Genomic DNA, 12,807 nt, shown 5'->3' with positions numbered 1-12,807 from the left:
GCTGTCACACTGGTCCATTACATTGATGACATTATGCTTATTGGACCTGGTAGGGAAGAAGTGTCAATGGCTCTGGACTTATTGGTAAAATTTTTGTGTGCTAGAGGGTGGGAAATTAACCCAACAAAGATTCAGGTGCCTTCCACTTCAGTGAAATTTCTAGGGATTCAGCGGTGTTGGGTATGTTGAGATATTCCTTTTAAAGTGAGCATAACTTATTGCACCTGGCCCCTCCTACAACTAAAAAGGAGGCACAACACTCAGTGGATCTCTTTGGATTTTGGAGGCAACATATTCCTCGTTTGGGTGTGCTACTCTGGCATATTTATCAACTGACTCAAAAATCTGCTAGTTTTGAGTGGGGCCCAGAAGAAGAAAAGGCTCAGCAACAAGTTCAGGCTGCCATACAAGCCGCTCTGCCCCTTGAGCCATGTGATCTGGCTGATCCAATGGTGCTTGAAGTGTCAGTCACAGATAGAGATGCTGTTTGGAGTTTTTAGCTGGCCCCTATTGGTGAATCACAGTGCAGATCCTTAGGATTTTGGAGCAAAGCCCTGCCATCCTCTGCAGATAACTACTCTCCTTTTGAGAAACAGTTTTTGGCTTGCTACTGGGCCTTAGTAGAGACTGAATGCTTAACCATGAGCCACCAAGTCACTATGAGGCCTGAGCTGCCTAGCATGAACTGAGTGTTGTCTGACCCACAGAGTCATAAAGTTGGACCTGCAAAGCAGCACTCCAACATTAAATGGAAGTGGTATAGATGAGATCAGGCCCAAGCAGGACCTGAAGACACAAGTAAGGTGTATGAGCAAGTGGCCCAAATGCCCATCATCTCCACTCCTGTCACATTACTTTCCATCTGCCAGTATGAACCTATGGCCTCATGTGGAGTTCCTTATGATCAGTTGACTGAGGAAGAGAAAACTAGTGCCTGGTTTACAGATGATTCCGCACAATATGCAGGCACCACTTGAAAGTGGCCCCTTTCTGGGACCTCCCTGAAGGAGAGTGGTGAAGGAAAATCTTCCGAATGGGCAGAACTTCGAGTAGTGCACTTGGTTGTTCACCTTCCTTGGAAGGAGAAATGACCAGATGTGTGATTATATACCAATTCATGGGCTGTGGCCTATGGTTTGGCAGGATGGTCAGGGACTTGGAAGGAGCATGATGAGAAAATTGGAGACAAGGAGGTATGGGGAAGAGATATGTGGATAGACATCTCTGAATGGGCCAAAGGAGTGAATATATTTGTGTCTCATGTGAATGCTTACCAAAGGGTGACCTTGGCAGAGGAGGATTTTAACAATTAAGTAGATATGACGACGTTTTCTGTAGAAACCAGGAATCCTCTTTCCCCAGCCACTCCCGTCATTGCTCAATGGGCTCATGAACAAAGTGGCATTGGTGCAGGAATGGAGGTTATGCATGGGCTCAGCAACATGGACTTCCACTCACCAAGGCCCAGTTGGCTAAAGCCACTGCTGAGTGTCCAATCTGCCAGTAGCAGAGACCAACACTGAGTCCCCGATATGACACCATTGTTTGAGGTGATCAGCTAGCAGCCTGGTGGCAAGTTGATTACATTGGACCACTCCATCATGGAAAGGGAAGCACTTTGTTCTTTCTGGAATAGACACTTACTCTGGATATGGATTTGCCTTCCCTGCACGCTATGCTTCTACCAAAGCTACCATCCACTTGTGGTATTTCTGTTACAGCAGCACTAGATAACTAAGACAGGTATCTGTTGGAGTCCCTGTTTTCAAGTCTTTTGAGTTTATGTGTAGGGGTAGAATTTATGACTCATATGATAATTCAAAGTTTAACTTTTTGAGAAACAGCCAAACCGTTCTCATAAAAGCCTCACCATTTTACAATCCCACCAGTAATGCATGAGGGTTCCTAGTTCTCCACATCCTCCACAACACAAGTTATTTCTTTCTCGTTTTTCTCATAATAGCCATCCTAGTTGGTGTGAACTGGCATCTCATTGTGGTTTTGATTTGTATTTTCCTGATGACTAATAATGAGCATCTTTTCGTGTGCTCACTGGACATTTGTTAATTTTCTTTGGAGAAACGATTCAATTTCTTTGCCCATTTTAAAATCGAGGTGTTTATCTTTTTGTTCTTGAGTTGAAAAAGTTCTTTATATACTTCTTATGTTAGACTCTTATCAGATATGTGGTTTACAAATATTTTCTCCCATTCTGTGGGTTGTCCTTTCACGTTTCATTTTTATTTTCTAAGACAAAAATAATCGATGTAGAGTGAGGTCAGCAAGATGGTGGTGTAAGAAGCTCCAAACTTACATCCCTCCACAGAAACATTGAAAAGAACAATCAGAAACTGAGAGAACCAACTTTGTCAGAACTCTGCAAAACAGTCAGATGTTTACAGCAACCAAGATAATGCTGAGTCTCAAAGAAGACAACTTAAAAATGGTAGGAAAGAAGAGGATTGTGGGAAGATAGCACAGTAGAAGGCTCCAGGGATGAGTTTCCCACCATAACAACTATAGAACTGGCAGGAACTGTCTGAATCAGCTATTTTTGAACTCTGGAGTCTCGAACACAAGCAGCATCCAAGAGAGAGCTTGATGAAGGTGTTGTTAAATTTCAGTGGTTTTCGGTTTTTCTGTCTTAGAAGCTACCATTCTTCACACCCCAGCTCCATGGAAGGCAGCCATGGAGACAGATATCCACATTTGTGGTGTGGCTTGCTAGTGCCAGGGTGGGTCAAAAGTTGTCCTCAAAAATAGGATTGTGAGTAGAATAGAATAGAAAGCCCAGAAATAAATCCTCACATAGATGGTCAGTTGATTTTCAACAAGAGTACCAAGACCAATGGGATAAGAACAGTCTCTTCAAAGAATGGCCCTGGAAAAACCAGATATTCACATGCTAAAGAATTAAGTTGAACTCTTACTTACACCATATATAGAAATTAACTCAAAATGGATAAAAGATTTAAATTTAAGAGCTATAGAACTTATGGAATGAAACATAGGGGCTTCTGCATAACCTTGAATTTGGCAGTGGTTTCTTAGATATGAAACAAAAAGCACAGGCAAGAAAAGAAAAATAAATAAATAGGACTTCATTAAAACTAAAAACTATTGGCAGCCTGCATATAGTTGAAGAACAACTGTGAACTTAGAGGAAACCGTTCCCACCAAGATCACCCTCATTCTTAACATCTATTGCAAGTTCTTGGGTTTCCCAACAGGAAACTTAAGTTCAATAATTCACGAGAAGGACTCACAAAACTCACTGAAAGCTGTTACATTCATGGTTATGGTTCATTACAAGAAAACAATATAGATTAAAATCAGTCAAGAGAAGAAGGACATAGGGCAGAGTCCAAGAAAAACACCAGACTTGTACTTCCCATTGTCCTTTCCCCGTGGAGTCAGGACGCATTACTTAATCTCCTGGTATGGATATGTGACAATATACAGGGAGTGTTACCAACTAGGGAAGCTCACCCAAGCCTTTGGTGTCCAGAGTTTTTATTGGGGCTCAATCACATACAGTCTGTGTGGTTGACCTTTAGCTTCCAGTTCCTCCTGGAGGTTGGGCTAATATCTTTAGTTTCCAGTTCCTTCTGGAAGCAGAGCTGATACCATGTGACCCAAAGCACCATCATAAATCACATTGTTAGATTTTCAGGTGGCCAAAGCCCCACACATACAAAGACACTCCTATCAGGCAGGACATTCCAAAGGCCAAGTGCAAATGCCAGATCTCTCTCTGGGTAGCATTAATTCTGCTCTACACACTGCCACATTCCAAATTTTACATAGGAGAAAATTTGTCATCCATGCTGTCTCATGAATATGGTTTTGTTTATAATTTGTGATGAATTCACATTACTTCTATTTGAATTTCTATATTTCCTATTTGGTTTTTATCATTAAAATTAGGAGGGTAGAGACTGTTAACCTTTGAGGAGTTCTGTATTTTTATCCTGACATGATCAATAGGGGGGTAAGTAAACTTTCTACAAGTTATAATTCTTTGGCACAGTATTTTTCATACATGTGGCTTCACAGGGGCTGGTGCTGAAACTGCTTCCAGGTCTGAACAAAGACAACTGCCTACATATTGACTTGTCCCGATGAGAGAAAAAAGGAATAATTGGTTCCAGTCATAGGTGTGGTTATTGTTAATAATTAATGGTGAGAGCACCTTCAAATCTGTGGTAGAAATAGATACCTTATGGAGGTTATATGCTGAGCTTTGTGCCTTCACCTCCTTTAGGCCATTTCCACTCTGTGAAACCTGTGGAACCGGCTTGAGGAGATGGACAGGTGGTAAGTCAGATGGGGGCCGTGCCTCCTTCCCTCTGTTCACACCTTCCCCAAAAGTGTGGATTCCTCAGGTTGGCAGGAGGGCCCATGAGTTGCTGCCCAAGGCAACAGGGCACCAATAGTTCCATTGGGTCTCTGTTTCTAAGCTGCAAAAACCATTGTTGTTGTTGTTTTACCTCATAATACAGTAAGTCTTGATTAATGTCCCAAAAGAAGCCCAGGGCATGAGTGGAGGGGGTAGTAAGTGGTGTCCAGCTGACCTGAGAGCTCTCTCCCTCCACCCTATTTCCCTCCCCCAACCCTTTTCTCTCACACAGCACCACAATCCACCCCAGTATGTACCTCAGTCCTTCTTTCGCAGGGCCTTGGTGGGCTTTGGGAAGTTTAAATGAAAGATGGCATCTATCAGCGCGGTGGGCATGTAGCTCATGGGGAAGTAGAGGAACTTGGCGTCCCAGCCAGCCAAGTACCGAGTTCAGGGGTGGCAGGCTATCAGTGAGAGCTCTATGCAGTCTGTCACTAAGGACAGATTAGGAGAGCACTTTTTGGAAATGACTTCAATTCTTCTGAGATCTGTTCAGGATGGGAAAGGACCTAGATGAACTTGCACATCCCCACCCCTCCCACTCAAGGCTCTAATTAGAGAGGAAAATTTTCTAAGAATATGTGGAGCCCCCAAGCCATGTCCCAAATCTACTCCATCTCCCTGGCAGTGTCCCAACCCTTACCAGGAGCAGTTGTTCGACATAAAATCAACTCTGGGTCTCATCCTGAGAATACCTGGAAGGCATGAATGAAGGTCTCTGCTAACACTAGGAATCTAAGTATGTAAAAACCAGCCATCTCAACACTAGCTTGTTAGGAGTCCACAGGTGTCTTCCCTCTCTGGCTTCAGTTTCCTCCTCAAAATAATTATGGGGTTCAGATGAGTGGTCCCAGGTTTAATAAGGTTAGGCCCTTTCTTGGGGTTACCAGTTGACGATACAGGACCATGGGAATGAAGCTGAACATCCCCACTCTGTGGGGGAGGCAGAGCCTGTAGGACAGACCCAGACACGGATGAAGCAGCAAGTGATAGAACCAGGCTTTCCAGACAAAAGTTTGCTTCTCTCCACTCTGTCTAGAGCCCACTAACAGGAAGCCAGGAACTTCTCGCCATAGGCCTCCTTGACCTCCCGGCTGGCCCGGTCCCATGCCTCCAGGATGCTTTGTGAAAGCCTATCTTTGCAGGTGAGGTGGTTCTTGAATAAACCAAGCTCTATCACAGTCACCTTCACCCCAAAGGAGGAGAGCTCTCTCCTGCAAGGCAGACAGACACAGGGGAAAGGACTTCAGAGTCCTTGAGAGGTAAAAACAAAACAAAACTACAACACAGGACTGAGGTGAGACAGGCTATAAAGCTTGGCAAGTTAGGAAGTGCAGCAGCCAGTGGCAGGATAATAATGACCATGGCATTGCCTTGTATAGGGCTTGAATTATTTTTCAAATAATTTTACATAATAAGCTCATTAGATCTAAATCCTACCTAATCTGGAACAAGGCACCATTGACATGCTATCTCCTCCTATTTTCTCTGCATCCAATCATCACTAAGCCTTGCTGATTTTATGTCCTGCATACTCCTCTGTCCCTTTCCTGCCTTCTCTTGCCCTAATAAACCCCTGGTCATCTCTCAGGGGTTTCTCTCTTCTTCTAAGAAGTGTCTTCTAAGGGAGTATCTCTCTTCCTTCAGACTTAGGTCCCCACACTCAGAGCCATCCTCACCACAGCAGCCAGAGGGGTCTCCTGAGGCTGAATTGACCAAGTGGCTCCTATCCACGGGCTTCCACTGCCAACAGCACAAAGTTCCTGGGGCTCTCCAGGACCAAAAGCCCTCTGAAAGTTCTCCTGTGCCCACTTCCCCACCTCTCTCGGTGTTATGGATTAAATTGTGTCCCCCCTCCCCCCCCCCACAAAATATGTGTTGTAAATCCTAAACTCTATGCTTGTGGTTATTATCCCATTTGGGAGTCGGTAGTCTTTGTTATGTTAACGAGGCAGGATTAGTGTAGGGTGTGTCTGGAGTCAATCTCTTTTAGATATAAAAAAGATTAAACACAAGCTAGCAAAGAGAGAGGGGGAAGAGAGATGCCAAGCACATAAAGATTGCCCAGGAGCAGAAGTTCAGAAGAGATAAGGACCTTCTCCAGAGCTAGCAGAGAGAGAAAGCTCTCCCCTAAAGCTGGCACCCTGAATTCGTACTTCTAGCCTCCTAAACTGTGAGAAAATACCTTTCTGTTTGTTAAAGCCACCCTTTTGTGGTATTTGTTATCTTAGCACAAGATAACTAAGACACTCTGCTAGACCTGGCCTTGTCATTTCTCCATGGAGTCTCCGCAGCACAGGCGGCATACTCACTCACAGTCTGGGCCTCTGCTGATGTGAGGTCATCAGCCAGGAAGCCCTTCCCAGAAGCCCTTCTTTTTCCAGTTGCTAGGCTAACTCCTCCTTCAATCCTCAACTCAGACCACAGCTCAGGACCCTCCCATCAATCCAGGGCCTTCCAGTGCTAATTTGGTCCCAAGCATTAAAGAGAAGACAACAATGTTTTGGAATCTCTTGGCCTTATCTCAGCTGTGAAAGCTTTTAGGTCATACTCCAAATCTTGTTGTCCTAGGACACACTGTTCACTCACAGAAATGTCCAGTAAATATTTGCTAAATGGATTCAAGTGTCTACCCCCACATCAATTGTTTCCTGAGGGTGAATTTCACAGTGGATATGCACATGAGCTCAGGAGCCAAATTATCCAGGGCCCCTTCTTCCACTCAGAACATTGAAAATTGGTTCTCAGAGATTGGTCATCTAAATTCAGGAAGAGAAGACAACAATGCAGTGTAGAAGGATCTTGAAGGCACTCTAAAGCTTTGATTAAATGAACCCTCAAGAAGAGGTTCTGAAGAGGAACAGAAGTAGGGAAACTGGGGAGGGACCTCAGTTCCAGTCCAATACCTGAGGGAGTCCTAGAAGGCCCCTATGCCATACTTGGAGATGCAGTAGCCACCACCACATAGGGAGACTTGGCCACCAAAACTGGAGAGGTTGACCACACGGCCCCTCGCCTTCCTCACTAGGGGCAGCAGGCTCAGTGTCACCTCAATTCACCCCCAGAAGGTTCACATCCAGTATTTTTACAAAGTCCTGTTTGGTCAGCCATGCATTGGGTGCCGAGGGCGTGGAGATGCCAGCGTTATTCACCAAGCCCCAGAGACCTGGGAACAGTGAGAAATTAGAAAGAGATCCTGAGACAGGTTTCAGGTTAGACACAGTTATGATCCGTATTCACATTTAAATTGAGTGTATTGACCTAGTCAACAACCATGTGCTATAAGGTAAAGGGATGGAGTTGAAATAAGGACCTGGTGGCTGCAGGCTGTCAGAGCTTGCATATACCTAGAGCTGTTGAAGGGCGGGGATGGTCCTTCCTCATCTTTCTACTCCCAGTGTTTGGCACCCACCAGCCGTTAACATGGCTTTGCTAAATGCACCGTCAGTGTTTGAGAAAATACGAGTGTTCAACAAATATCTCTTGGGGGAAGAGAGAGAGACAGAGACAGGAAAAGAGGGCTGAGTCGGGAGATGGAAAGGAAAGGAAAAGAAGATGAGAGAAAAGAGAAAAAAAGGAGAAAAAAGAAGAGAAATGAGAAAAGGTAAAAATAGTACATTCCACACACTGATTATTGAAGACATACTTGGGGAACTTAGAGAACGGGCCTGCATTTGACATCAGGGACAGGCCTGAAAAACCCCTGCATCTGCTCAGGCGCAAAGTTCACCCTCTGACCTGGAGAATTCCAACCGTCACCCAGGGGTCGGATGCCCACAGCAGGATTGGGGGAGGAGGTGAGGCTGCCCTACATCCCCCGACAGTGGGCAGACTCCAGCATTTGCTCTGAAAAGTCAGCCTCCCCTCATATGCTCTTCTCATGCCCCCTGGTATCCAACTCATCCAGATTTCGTTAAGCTTTCTGCAAGATACAGGGCAAAAGGACACAACATCCATGATTTGAAATAGTTATAAGCCCACAGAGCTCACGGCAGGAGAGGCAGGATTTCAGGTGAATTCCGATTGGGAGGAGTTGCTGAGGGAGAGATTTTTCACTTGAAACTACTGAGAAGAGACTAAGGCCTTCTGTAAGACTAGTCTTTCCCCTGCACAAAAACTTCTGTTAAAAGAAATGCATAGTCCTTAATGCAACTCTATTACTTTACTTAAATAATTCACTGAGAATATGAACAAACCAATATTCACAGAATTATTCACTGAGATGTTATTTATAGTAGTAAAGCTGGGAAATGCTTTCAGCATGCAACAATGTAGGATTGCTGAAGTAAATTATCATGCATCAACATGCTGGCACATATAAGACATTGAATACCGTGTTTAGGAATGGATTTCATGATGAAAATGCTGAGCTCAAATAAAAATATAAAGAATAATTAACTCGGATAGTGGAGTAGAGTGAATGCTATTTTCTCCTCATCATTTGCTTTCTTTCTATAAGGTGTAAGTTTTACATTTATAACCAGAAAAAAAGAAACCAATGATCTACTTGTTATTTCACCCAAAGTTTCTTTAGCTCTCTGTACCTCATAGTTACCTTAAGTCAAGTGGGTTGATCTTAATGTTCTCAAGAGAAAGGAGCATGAAGCACAAATAAGAAAATATGCACCTGGTGTGACGAGAGCGGGATCCAGCCTGTCCCTGGTTCCCACTGCCTCGGGCCAACACTCCAGGTGGAGTTCCAGGCCTCACCCCTCCTGCTGAGAGTCTACCCTGAACAAAGGCTGGGCTCATTTAACCCTGGTGTCAGCATCAATCTTTTCACAAGTTCTGTCTGGAAACTCCAGAGCTTCATTTCTGGAAACTCCAAAGCTCAAGCCCATGAAATTCAAAACATCTTGGGAATCTCTTCAGGTCGCAGAAGAAAGCCCTCCCCCCCACCACTCCACACACACACACACACAAAGAGAAGAGACACAAACAGGAATGTGAGTGGTACTTCTCTCCCCCACACTCTCCTTCACCCACTGGGTGGCTGCAGCGATGCTGTCTGTCAGGGTGACGTCCAGGATCACCATCTCCAGCCTGTCTGACATTTGGCCCCTCAGTTGCTCGGCATCCTGCTCTGACCAACATGAAGCCAGCACCCTCAAGCCTCGCAGGTCCAGCTGCCTGGCCGCAGTTTCCCGAAGCCTGAGCCACAGCCCGTGATGAAGACATACTTGTCTTGGAGGTGGCTCACCACCTGCCTCTCCCAGTACCAGCACAGAAAGTAGTACAGGAGCAGGAGACCCACCAGGTAGAGCCACATGGCTTTCCCAGAGAAAGGACAGACAAGGCTTCAGTTGGGCTGAAATTCTAGCTGCTCCTTCCTCTGCAGCACTGTGTGCTGCCCTCCAGATTCTCTGTTGTAGAGTCTAAGTACTTTTCCAGTTTATGTCTGTTCTTGAATATTTTTCACTTCAGTCCAATGACCTTGCTCTTTGGCATGTTTGTGATTACTCTGATAGATGCCATTGACTTTCCCAAGTACCAGTTTCCAAGCCACCTCCCGTGTCCTCCTCCCTTTCCCCTATGCCCAGTCCTGTCCACACTGGAATCCCCTGTAATCTGGATGTTATAGTTAAAACTCACCTAGTCCTTCCGTCAGTAAATGCTTACAGGATGATTGAGTAAATCAACGATTTATAAGGTATATAATATAGCATGACATTCATTAATGATCAGAACATGGAATGTATGAAGTATGAATCTAGGAAAATTAAGTCAAGAAAGGTGTGTGTCAGAGCTGGATCCTTTCACCATACTTATTCAATCTGTAAATTGAGCAAATAACCTGAGAATCTGGACTATATGAAGAAGAACGTTGCATCAGGATTGGAGAAAGACTCATTAACAGTCTGTGTTATGCAGATGACACAACAACCTTGCTTGCTGAAAGTGAAGAGGACTTGAAGCACTTACCGATGAAGATCAAAGACCACAGCCTTCAGTATGGATTACGACTCAACATAAAGAAAACAAAAATCCTCACAACTGGACCAATAAGCAACAGCATGATAAATGGAGAAAATGTTGAAGTTATCAAGGATTTTATTTTACTTGGGTCCAAAACCAATGCCCATGGAAGCAGCAGTCAAGAAATCAAAAGACGCATGGCATATTGGGCAAATTTGCTGCAAAAGACCTCTTTAAAGTCTTAAAAAGCAAAGACGTCACTTTAAGAACTAAGGTGAGCCTGACCCAAGCCATGGTGTTTACAATCGCCTCATATGCATGTCAAAGTTGGACAATGAATAAGGAAGACCAAAGAAGAACTGATACCTTTGAATCATGGTGTTGGTGAAGAATATTGAATATACCATACCATGGATTGCCAGAAGAATGTAAAAAATCTGTGTTGGAAGAAGTACAGTCAGAATGCTCATTAGAAGCAAAGATGGCAAGACTTCATCTCACATACCTTGGACATGTTGTCAGGAGGGACCAGTGTCTGGAAGACATCATGCTTGGTAAAGTAGAGGGTTATCAAAAAAGAGGAAGACCTTCAAAGAGATGAATTGACACAGTAGCTGCAACAATAGGCTCAAGCATAATGATTGTGAGGATGGTGCAGGACTAGGCAGTGTTTCGTTCTGTTGTACACAGGGTCACTATGATTTGGAACTGACTCGACGGCACCTAATGCAACAACAACATGATATTGCAGTATATTGGTCAAAAGGTAAAATGCCCTGGAGACTCATATCCTCTTTTTTATAAGGCTGAAATTGAACTTATATGACTGTGAAGCACTTCCCACCTCCAACTGGCACATAGCCCAGTGTCTTAGGCTGGGTTCTCTACAGAAGCAAAACCAGTAAAAAGCATATAAATATATATATATATATATATAGAGAGAGAGAGAGAGATTTATATCAAGGAAATGGCTCACGTGGTTGTAGAGGCTGGAATATCCCAAGTCCATGGATCAGGATAGAGGCTTCTCCTGATTCACGTAGCTGCAGGGGCTGGCAAACCCAAGGTTGGTAGGTTGGAGAGCAGGGCTCTTGCTCACAGGCTGTGAAGATCAACCAATCCCAAGATTGGCAGGTAAGACAGCTGGTAAGCTGCTAGCTCAGGTTCCAAGAACTGGAGGTCAGATGAACAGGAGTCAGCTGCAGGAGCCAGAGCTAGCAAAATCCTCAAGCCTTGCTAGAATGTCCATTTATATTCAGATGCAGGCCACACACCCAAGGAAACTCCCTTTCAACTGATCAGCTACTCACAGCAGATACCATCATGGGGGTGATCACATATCATATCTCAACAGGGAAGTGATCACAACGTTATATAACTGCCAAAACACTGAGACTCATGGCCCAGCCAAGTTGACACACAATCTCACACCCAGGAATCTACATGACTTTCTATCTGCATTCTTTGTTGAGGCCATGTCTTAGTCATCTAGTGCTGCTATAACAGAAATACCACAAGTATTTATTCTCTCACAGTCTAGGAGACTAGAAGTCTGAATTCAGGGTGCCAGATCCAGGGGAAGACTTTCTCTCTCTGTCAGCTCTGGGGGAAGGTCTTTGTGATCAATCTTCACCTGGTCAAGGAGCTTCTAAGCACAGGGACCCCAGGCCCAAAGGATGTGCTCTTCTCCTGGCACTACTTTCTTGGTGGTATGAGGTCCCCCGTCTCTCTGCTCACTTCTCTCTTTTATATCTCAAAACAGACTGACTTAAAACACAACCTAATCTTGTAGATTGAGTCCTGCCTCATTAAGATAACTGCTGCTAATCCCACCTCATCAACATCATAGAGATAGGATTTACAACACATAGGAAAATCATGTCAGATGACAAAATGGTGGACAGTCACACAATACTGGGATAAAATAGTGAGGACATAGAGAACCACAGTCTTGGGAAGTACTGGGTAATTCAAGGGAATTCCTGTCCAGCATTGCAATGGTTAGGACTATGTGTCAACTTGGCTAGGACATGATTCTCTGTGGTTTGGCATTTATGTAATGATGTAGTTTGGCAATTATGTAATGATATAGTTAGCCTCTATTTTGTGATATAATGTAATCACCTCCATGATGTGATCTGGTGTGATCAGCCAATCAGTTATAAGTGGAGTTTCCTCAGGAATGTGGCCTGCATCCAATATATATGGACATTCTAGCAAAGTCACAGGCTTTTGCTTGCTCTGGATCCTGCATCCAGTTTGTCATCATCTGACCTCTGGTTCTTGGGACTTAAGCCAGAGTCTTACCATATTGCCTGCTGATCTTGGGATTCATCGGTCTCTGCAGCCTGTGAGGCAGCAACCTGCCATCTTACTTACCAATCTTGGATTTGTCAGCCTCTGCAGCCTGTGAGCCAGCAGCCTGCTGTGTGACCTGCTTATCTTGGGTTCATCAGCCCCTGCAGCTACATGAGTCAGGAGAAGCCTCCAGC

The 12,807-nt window shown here is 44.4% G+C and overlaps 1 pseudogene; it reads right to left on the bottom strand.

Annotated features, from left to right (window-relative positions):
- Positions 1-4,657: 4,657 nt before the first annotated feature.
- LOC101356642 (retinol dehydrogenase 16-like) lies at positions 4,658-9,668 on the bottom strand (annotated as a pseudogene).
- Positions 9,669-12,807: the final 3,139 nt, after the last annotated feature.

Source organism: Trichechus manatus, unplaced genomic scaffold (genome assembly GCF_000243295.1).
Source record: "Trichechus manatus latirostris isolate Lorelei unplaced genomic scaffold, TriManLat1.0 scaffold00069, whole genome shotgun sequence".
NCBI lineage: Eukaryota > Metazoa > Chordata > Mammalia > Sirenia > Trichechidae > Trichechus > Trichechus manatus.
Note: the sequence above shows the minus strand (reverse complement) of the source record. Positions and strands in the feature narration are given on the sequence as shown.